The 10,961-nt window shown below is 37.4% G+C and overlaps 1 long non-coding RNA gene across 1 annotated transcript; it reads left to right on the top strand.

The window, feature by feature from the left end:
- The first annotated feature begins 250 nt into the window (after positions 1-250).
- On the top strand, positions 251-10,687 carry LOC127085086 (uncharacterized). The gene is made up of 2 exons (XR_007788922.1): positions 251-439; positions 10,574-10,687. It is a non-coding gene; the product is annotated as an uncharacterized LOC127085086 (long non-coding RNA).
- The last annotated feature ends 274 nt before the right edge of the window (positions 10,688-10,961 follow it).

Below are 10,961 nucleotides of genomic sequence, written 5' to 3'. Positions count from 1 at the left end.
ATCATGGATAAAAAGTTATCAAGTCTTAAACATAGGTATGAATATTAAGAGTAATATTTATACCGGATTGACCCGCTATGAGAATACTATATAGAAAGTTATGCAAAGTGTCATAAGTTATTCTCATGGTGATAATGGTGTATACCACTTTATATTGACATCAATTTTATCACATATAACTATGCCGAATCCTCTGCTAAGTCTGCGAGGCCAGAAAATTCTTGCTTTAACTTCAGGAAATAAAAATGTTTTATCCCCTCCCATAGCTGATTGTGAAGGAAGTATTTTCAAGTTCGAGCCGCAAAACTCGTCTCCATCCAGCTCAACGGCTCTTTTGGCAGCATCAGGGGACAAAAATGTTATCTTGCCCCACTTTTCTCTATCTGGAGGATCCTTCCCCATTCCTTGGAACTTGTACACAGCACATATAGAACCTGAGGTATTCTTTTCAAAAAACATCAGGAGCTCCGTGTCATCAATTGCATTTATGTTTGAGTGATACACATCAACACTCAGGGAATGCTTCTCGAGTTCCAGATGCTTTATCTCAGCACCAGACCCAAACAAAGCCATAGGTGATGCAGAACCAGACCCGTGATACAAACATTTTTCCATACATTTTGTGCGTAACCTCTTTTTCTCCTATTCTAAAACATCATTCACCAACATAGTAGCTGTATTCATATCGTGTGAAGCGACATATAATTAGATGAGATTCTCGTCAACTTTCACTTCAACAAAGATTCTTTCATCCAAACAAGCTTTCCTAATACGTGAAACATGACCAAGCAAATTACTGTTGGATTTCCCACAAAATCTTTTGAGAAGAATAGTGCCAAAACCAGTCAATGTGTTAGTTTGCAACTTCCGTTCTTCCATCTTGGATACATCAAACGAGGGAGGGGGTTGAAGATCGTATAATGATTGAAACTCAACAGCACTAACACAGACCAGATATTCATTAGACACTGAGAGAAGGTAACCGAAAACCACCCAACTAGGCTTTTGAGCAAACACGAGCAAGGAAGAATATGGATGCAATTGAACATGTTGTCCAGTTTGCGCTACTTCATAACCATGTTGATTGCGTCCAGAAAACATGGCTACATTTTCAGAAAGTGAGGCCAGTATAACCTTTTTCATATTCTTATCATGAACAGAAGGTGTATGAGGATCCCAACGCCAGTAACTTGGAACAACAAAGCCATGTTCACGCTCTAGAAAAGATTCTAACTCGAAAACTGTGTCTTGGCATCTCCTCATAGATTTAGCATTGATGCTATTTTCCCAACACCACTTATTCCTCCTCTCTTGAGGCAGAGCCTCCCATTCTTTGTACACAGAGAGAAGTGTAAAAAGGTCACCATCAGAATGACAAAATTGCACTTTGAGACAATCAGATCTTTGCTTATCACCTCATCAATATAGTTTCTTAGAGGCTTGAGATGAAAACCCATAACTGCAGAATTTATAAATTCTCATTTATCATAGACTCCATCCCACTACAGCACAAAAAACAATAAAAAAAACATGAGTATTACATATCAAAACAGGGGAATATAACACCATACTATAACATGTCTCATTTATTCTTCTCAATTCTTACTCTTTTTATCCCTATGTTTCTTAAATTACATTAAGATATCTCACTATACTGCTGCAAATCATCCTGTGTACCATTCATAAAGAGCATTAGAATTTATAAACCACCTTAAGCTCTTAATAAGAGTTTGGTATAAAACATCAAAATGATACAATTGTCACTCCTATGATTCTATGAACCTAACAATAACAAAAAAACAAAACAAAAAAGTTATAACCATGAAATAGAAACTATAAACTTAGAAATAATCAATTGATCTTTTTGTTCATATGCTTCACAAGCTGACCCATCTGAAACCTCCAATACACAAAATACACCATGCCAAATCCAATCATCACATAAAGCCAAACATTCTCTCCCTCACACTCCTTTGGTGACATAATCTCCTCAATTCTAAAACCCTCCCTCTCTGAATTCCCCAAAAGACCCTCCAAAAAATACCCATACAACACATACATCTTATCCCTCCCTCTCGAAACAACCGAAGTAGGGTACCCTTCACTCTCAAGGTCAATTTTGTCATAAACCACACCTCCCCCATCCATTATTACTCTTCAGAAGCCACAACTTATTCTCTTCATTGTGAAACCACCAAAACGACATTGTCACTTCTAAAAACGACGCCATCAGGACGCGTGAGATCCTCGTTGAGAAGTACGTGCCTGGCTGTACCGTCGTCCGCATCAACCTTGAAAGCCTTACCTGTATTGGATTGCACCACCAAGAGATAATCCCCGCTGTTGACGTAAGCAATACCGTTGAGCCCGATGTAACTATACGGTGTGTCGCGGTCCACCGGATGTTCGGTGAACCTCGGCGATTTTGAGAAGATTGAAGCTTCTCCTTTCACGTTGACTTTCCAGATGTAGTTGCCGATGGAGTTTGTGACGTAAGCGTTGCCGTTGTAATCAACAGCGACGTTGTTTGTGAGGGCTTCTTCATCGGTGGGGAGAGGGGAGAGGAAGAGGCGGTTGCCGGATTTTAGGTCGTAGGTGGCGAGAGCGTTGAAAGGAGGAAGAGGTTTGACGGCGTGGATTACAGCGAGGACGCGGTTGTTGCGTGAATCGACTGTTATACCTACAACAGTGACGTTTTCGGGGAGAGAGGTATCAGAGATTAGGGTTTCGATTATGCCAGCGTCGGAGATTGATGAGATGGTGCGGTGACGGAGGGATCCGACGAGGAAGTGTTGTTTTAAAGGGTCCCACGCTAGGGATTCTGGATAGAGGTTTGGTGATTGGAAATTGATGACGTGGGAGTTTTCGGCGAGGGCTTTGATTATTGGAGTTGAAGTTTGGAGGAAGAGGAGGACGATGACGACGACGGTGGTGTATGAAGTAAGGGAGTGATTGGATGAGTGAATTGGCATGGTGAGGTTTTGAGAGCTGTGTTTTTGGGTTTGAAACTTTATTCCAAGTAGCGGCTGAAGTTAAGTTAAGTGGGTCTTCATCTCATGATGATCTATCTATAAAATTATACTATATTCTTTAATCGGAGAGGATTTGAATCTTTAGAGTTTGAAAAAGAGAATTAAAGGTCAGATTGTTTTGTTTTGTTTTGCGTTTAAAAAATGATTTTTATACTATTTATTTTTTTAAAAAAAATTGTAAATAAAAAAAATTAACAAAAAATTACTTTTAATAATTATTCTAAAAATATTATTTTAGGTATTTAATTATTTTATTTAAAAAAATTAGATATTAAATATTTTTAAATTATTTAATTTAGAAACTATTTTTCAAATTGTATTTTATAAAAATCATTTTTGAGATATAACTTTTTAATACATTGTATTTCGATTATATTTTGATCTTCAATAATTATGTTTATATTATTATACATCTTAGAATTCTCAAAGACCGAGCTTTTCTAGGTCGAGTATAAAAAGGCGAACAAGTCGGATTGCATAAATCGTTAGTAGGTCGATTCTCAGAGAACATTGTTACAAGACGTAAGCAAGTCGGATCTAATCACATAGTGACTCTACTCTAGTATATGAATAAGTCGGAAACGGTCTCTGGAAGGGTGTCAGGGGGCAACATGATGTTGGTGTAAGCCCTAGAGGCCAATACTTTTGGTACTTGTATCGAATTATTAATAATATAAAAGGCATTTTCTTTATTATGGTTGATTAATAAAGTCCCTGGAATAGATAGTCCGTTTAATGTATTAAGTGTGACTTAATCATGAGAGCACATTAAACATAAGGACACTATTTTTAAAGTATTCGTAGTCGAGCTTTATTGTGAAGTGGGATAACATTAAAGCATTGAGACTATTATGTTTGTAGACTGGTGATCACATCTCATGTATCATGGATAAAAAGTTATCAAGTCTTAAACATAGGTATGAATATTAAGAGTAATATTTATACCGGATTGACCCGCTATGAGAATACTATATAGAAAGTTATGCAAAGTGTCATAAGTTATTCTCATGGTGATAATGGTGTATACCACTCTATATTGACATCATTTTTATCACATATAACTATGCCAAATCCTCTGCTAAGTCTGCGAGGCCAAAAAATTCTTGCCTTAACTTCAGGAAATAAAAAGTTTTATCCCCTCCCATAGCTGATTGTGAAGGAAGTATTTTCAAGTTCGAGCCGCAAAACTCGTCTCCATCCAGCTCAACGGCTCTTTTGGCAGCATCAGGGGACAAAAATGTTATCTTGCCCCAACTTTTCTCTATCTGGAGGATCCTTCCCCATTCCTTGGAACTTGTACACAGCACATATAGAACCTGAGGTTTTCTTTTCAAAAAACATCAAGAGCTCCTTGTCATCAATTGCATTTATGTTTGAGTGATACACATCAACACTCAGGGAATGCTTCTCGAGTTCCAGATGCTTTATCTCAGCACCAGACCCAAACAAAGCCATAGGTGATGCAGAACCAGACCCGTGATACAAACATTTTTCCATACATTCTGTGCATAACCTCTTTTTCTCGTATTCTAAAACATCACTCACCAACATAGTAGCTGTGTTCATATCGTGTGAAGCGGCATATAACTGGATGAGATTCTCGTCAACTTTCACTTCAACAAAGATTCTTTCATCCAAAGAAGCTTTCCTAATACGTGAAACATGACCAAGCAAATTACTGTTGGATTTCACACAAAATCTTTTGATAAGAATAGTGCCAAAACCAGTCATTATCTTAGTTTGCAACTTCCGTTCTTCCATCTTGGATACATCAAACAAGGGAGGGGGTTAAAGGACGTATAATGATTGAAACTCAACAGCACTAACACAGACCAGATATTCATTAGACACTGAGAGAAAGTCACCGAAAACCACCCAACTAGGCTTTTGAGCAAACACGAGCAAGGAAGAAGATGGATGCAGTTGAACATGTTGTCAAGTTTGCGTTACTTCATAACCAAGTTGATTGCGTCTAGAAAACATGGCTACATTTTCAGAAAGTGAGGCCAGTAGTATAACCTTTTTATTCTTCTTATCATGAACAGATGGTGTATGAGGATCCCAACGCCAGTAACTTGGAATAACAAAGCCATGTTCACGCTCTAGAAAAGATTCTAACTCGAAAACTGTGTCTTGGCATCTCCTCATAGATTTAGCATTGATGCTATTTTCTCAACACCACTTATTCCTCCTCTCTTGAGGCAGGGCCTCCCATTCTTTGTACAGAGAGAGAAGTGTAAAAAGGTCACCATCAGAATAACAAAATTGCACTTTAAGACAATCAGATCTTTGCCTATCACCTCATCAATGTAGTTTCTTAGAGCCTTGAGATGAAAACCCCATACTGCAGAATTTATAAATTCTCATTTATCATAGACTCCATCCCACTACAGCACAATAAACAATAAAAAAACATGAGTATTACATATCAAATTAGGGGAATATAACACCATACTATAACATGTCTCATTTATTCTTCTCAATTCTTACTCTTTTTATCCCTATGTTTCTTAAATTACATTAAGATATCTCACTATACTGCTGCAAATCATCCTTTGTCCCGTTCATAAAGAGCATTAGAATTATAAACCACCTTAACTCTTAATAAGAGTTTGGTATAAAACATCAAATGATACAATTGTCACTCCTATGATTCTATGAACCTAACAATAACAACAAAACAAAACAAAAAAAGTTATAACCATGAAATAGAAACTATAAACTTAGAAATAATCAATTGATCTTTTTGTTCATATGCTTCACAAGCTGACCCATCTGAAACCTCCAATACACAAAATACACCATGCCAAATCCAATCATCACATAAAGCCAAACATTCACTCCCTCACTCTCCTTTGGTGACATAATCTCCTCAATTCTAAAACCCTCCCTCTCTGAATTCCCCAAAAGACCCTCCAAAAAATACCCATACAACACATACATCTTATCCCTCCCTCTCGAAACAACCGAAGTAGGGTACCCTTCACTCTCAAGGTCAATTTTGTCATAAACCACACCCTCCCCCATCCATTATTACTCTTCAGAAGCCACAACTTATTCGCTTGCGGTGAAACCACCAAAACGACACCGTCACTTCTAAAAACGACGCCATCAGGACGCGTGAGATCCTCGTTGAGAAGTACTTGCCTGGCTGTACCGTCGTCCGCATCAACCTTGAAACCTTACATGTATTGGATTGCACCACAAAGGATAATCCCCGCTGCTGACCGTAAGCAATACCGTTGAGCCCGATGTAACTATACGGTGTGTCGCGGTCCACCGGATGTTCGGTGAACCTCGGCGATTTTGAGAAGATTGAAGCTTCTCCTTTCACGTTGACTTTCCAAATGTAGTTGCCGATGGAGTTCGTGACGTAAGCGTTGCCGTTGTAATCACATCGACGTCGTTTGCGAGGGCTTCTTCATCGGTGGGGAGAGGGGAGAGGAAGGAGAGGCGGTTGCTCGGATTTTAGGTCGTAGGCGGCGCGGGAGAGCGTTGAAAGGAGGAAGAGGTTTGACGGCGTGGATTACAGCGAGGACGCGGTTTGTTGCGTGTATCGACTATTTACCTACAACGTTACGTTTTCGGGGAGAGAGGTATCGGAGATAGGGTTTCGATTATGCCAGCGTCGGAGATTGATGAGATGGTGCGGTGACGGAGGGATCCGACGAGGAAGTGTTGTTTTTAAAGGGTCCCACGCTAGGGATTCTGGATAGAGGTTTGGTGATTGGAAATTGGTGACGTGGGAGTTTTCGGCGAGGGCTTTGATTATCGGAGTTGAAGTTTGGAGGAAGAGGAGGAGGAGGACGACGACGGTGGTGTATGAAGTAAGGGAGTGATTGGATGAGTGAATTGGCATGGTGAGGTTTTGAGAGCGTGTTTTTGGGTTGAAAACTTTATTCCAAGTAGCGGCTGAAGTTAAGTGTATGGGTCTTCATCTCATGATGATCTATCTATAAAATTATACTATATTCTTTAATCGGAGAGATTTGAATCTTTGAGTTTGAAAAAGAGAAATTAAAGGTCAAATTGTTTGTTTTGTTTTGCTTTTAAAAAATGATTTTTATATTATTTACTTTTTTAAAAAATTGTAAATAAAAAAATTAATAAAAAATTTCTTTAATAATTATTCTAAAAATATTATTTTAGATATTTAATATTTTATTTAAAAAAATTAGATATTAAATATTTTAAATTATTTAATTTGAAACTATTTTTCAAATAGTATTTTATAAAAATCATTTTGAGATATAACTTTTTAATACATTGTATTTCGATTATATTTTGATCTTCATTAATTAGTTTATATTATTATACATCTTAGAATTCTCAAAGACCGAGCTTTTCTAGGTCGAGTATAAAAGGCGAACAAGTCGGATTGCATAAATCGTTAGTAGGTCGTTTCTCGGAGAACATTGTTATAAGACGTAAGCAAGTCGGATCTGATCACATAGTGACTCTACTCTAGGATATGAATAAGTCGGAAACGGTCTTGGAAGGGTGTCAGGGGCAACATGATGTTGGTGTAAGCCTAGAGGCCAATACTTTTGGTACTTGTATCGAATTATTTATAATAAAAAAGGGCATTTTCTTTATTATGGTTGATTAATAAAGTCCCTGGAATAGATCATCCATTTAATGTATTAAGTGTGACTTAATCATGAGAGCACATTAAACATAAGGACACTATTCTTAAAGTATCCGTAGTCGAGCTTCATTGTGAAGTGGGATAACATTAAAGCATTGAGACTATTATGTTTGTAGACTGGTGATCACATCTCATGGATCATGGATAAAAAGTTATCAAGTCTTAAACATAGGTATGAATATTAAGAGTAATATTTATACCGGATTGACCCGCTATGAGAATACTATATAGAATGTTATGCAAAGTGTCATAAGTTATTCTCATGGTGATAATGGTGTATACCACTCTATATTGACATCATTTTTATCACATATAACTATGCCAAATCCTCTGCTAAGTCTGCGAGGCCAAAAAACTCTTGCTTTAACTTCAGGAAATAAAAATGTTTTATCCCCTCCCATAGCTGATTGTGAAGGAAGTATTTTCAAGTTCGAGTCGCAAATCTCGTCTCCATCCAGCTCAACGGCTCTTTTGGCAGCATCAGGGGACAAAAATGTTATCTTGCCCCACTTTTCTCTATCTGGAGGATCCTTCCCCATTCCTTGGAACTTTTACACAGCACATATACAACCTGAGGTATTCTTTTCAAAAAACATCAGGAGCTCCTTGTCATCAATTGCATTTATGTTTGAGTGATACACATCAACACTCAGGGAATGCTTCTCGAGTCCAGATGCTTTATCTCAGCACCGACCCAAACAAAGCCATAGGTGATGCAGAACCAGACCCGTGATACAAACATTTTTCCATACATTCTGTGCGTAACCTTTTTTTCTCGTATTCTAAAACATCACTCACCAACATAGTAGCTGTATTCATATCGTGTGAAGCGGCATATAACTGGAGGAGATTCTCGTCAACTTTCACTTCAACAAAGATTCTTTCATCCAAACAAGCTTCCTAATACGTGAAACATGACCAAGCAAATTACTGTTGGATTTCACACAAATCTTTTGAGAAGAATAGTGCCAAAACCAGTCAAGTCTAAGTTTGCAATTCCGTTCTTCCATCTGGATACATCAAACGAGGGAGGGGGTTGAAGGTCGTATAATGATTGAAACTCAACAGCACTAACACAGACCAGATATTCATTAGACACTGAGAGAAGGTCACTGAAAACCACCCAACTAGGCTTCTGAGCAAACACGAGCAGGAGAAGAAGATGGATGCGAGTTGAACATGTTGTCCGTTTGCGCAATTTCATAACCAAGTTGATTGCGTCCAGCAGAAAAACATGGCTACATTTTTCGGGGAGAGAGGTATCAGAGATTAGGGTTTCGATTATGCCAGCGTCGGAGATTGATGAGATGGTGCGGTGACGGAGGGATCCGACGAGGAAGTGTTGTTTTAAAGGGTCCCACGCTAGGGATTCTGGATAGAGGTTTGGTGATTGGAAATTGGTGACGTGGGAGTTTTCGGCGAGGGCTTTGATTATCGGAGTTGAAGTTTGGAGGAAGAGAGAGGAGGACGACGACGGTGGTGTATGAAGTAAGGGAGTGATTGGATGAGTGAATTGGCATGGTGAGGTTTTGAGAGCTGTGTTTTTGGGTTTGAAACTTTATTCCAAGTAGCGGCTGAAGTTAAGTGTATGGGTCTTCATCTCATGATGATCTATCTATAAAATTATACTATATTCTTTAATCGGAGAGGATTTTGAATCTTTAGAGTTTGAAAAAGAGAAATTAAAGGTCAGATTGTTTTGTTTTGTTTTGCTTTTAAAAAATGATTTTATATTATTACTTTTTTAAAAAAATTGTAAATAAAAAAATTAATAAAAAATTCTTTTAATAATTATTCTAAAAATATTATTTTAGATATTTAATTATTTTATTTAAAAAATTAGATATTAAATATTTTTAAATTATTTAATTTTGAAACTATTTTTCAAATAGTATTTTATAAAAATCATTTTTGAGATATAACTTTTTAATACATTGTATTTCGATTATATTTTGATCTTCAATAATTATGTTTATATTATATACATCTTAGAATTCTCAAAGACCGAGCTTTTCTAGGTCGAGTATAAAAAGGCGAACAAGTCGGATTGCATAAATCGTTAGTAGGTCGGTTCTCGGAGAACATTGTTTAAGACGTAAGCAAGTCGGATCTGATCACATAGTGACTCTACTCTAGTATATGAATAAGTCGGAAACGGTCTTTGGAAGGGTGTCAGGGGGCAACATGATGTTGGTGTAAGCCCTAGAGGCCAATACTTTTGGTACTTGTATCGAATTATTAATAATAATAAAAGGCATTTTCTTTATTATGGTTGATTAATAAAGTCCCTGGAATAGATCATCCATTTAATGTATTAAGTGTGACTTAATCATGAGAGCACATTAAACATAAGGACACTATTCTTAAAGTATCCGTAGTCGAGCTTCATTGTGAAGTGGGATAACATTAAAGCATTGAGACTATTATGTTTGTAGACTGGTGATCACATCTCATGGATCATGGATAAAAAGTTATCAAGTCTTAAACATAGGTATGAATATTAAGAGTAATATTTATACCGGATTGACCCGCTATGAGAATACTATATAGAAAGTTATGCAAAGTGTCATAAGTTATTCTCATGGTGATAATGGTGTATACCACTCTATATTGACATCATTTTTATCACATATAACTATGCCAAATCCTCTGCTAAGTCTGCGAGGCCAAAAATTCTTGCTTTAACTTCAGGAAATAAAATGTTTTATCCCCTCCCATAGCTGATTGTGAAGGAAGTATTTTCAAGTTCGAGTCGCAAATCTCGTCTCCATCCAGCTCAACGGCTCTTTTGGCAGCATCAGGGGACAAAAATGTTATCTTGCCCCACTTTTCTCTATCTGGAGGATCCTTCCCCATTCCTTGGAACTTGTACACAGCACATATAGAACCTGAGGTATTCTTTTCAAAAAACATCAGGAGCTCCTTGTCATCAATTGCATTTATGTTTGAGTGATACACATCAACACTCAGGGAATGCTTCTCGAGTTCCAGATGCTTTATCTCAGCACCAGACCCAAACAAAGCCATAGGTGAGTGCAGAACCAGACCCGTGATACAAACATTTTTCCATACATTCTGTGCGTAACCTTTTTTTCTCGTATTCTAAAACATCACTCACCAACATAGTAGCTGTATTCATATCGTGTGAAGCGGCATATAACTGGATGAGATTCTCGTCAACTTTCACTTCAACAAAGATTCTTTCATCCAAACAAGCTTTCCTAATACGTGAAACATGACCAAGCAAATTACTGTTGGATTTCACACAAAATCTTTTGAGA

Source organism: Lathyrus oleraceus, chromosome 5 (assembly GCF_024323335.1).
Source record: "Lathyrus oleraceus cultivar Zhongwan6 chromosome 5, CAAS_Psat_ZW6_1.0, whole genome shotgun sequence".
NCBI lineage: Eukaryota > Viridiplantae > Streptophyta > Magnoliopsida > Fabales > Fabaceae > Lathyrus > Lathyrus oleraceus.
This window is presented reverse-complemented; position numbering and strand designations above follow the sequence as displayed.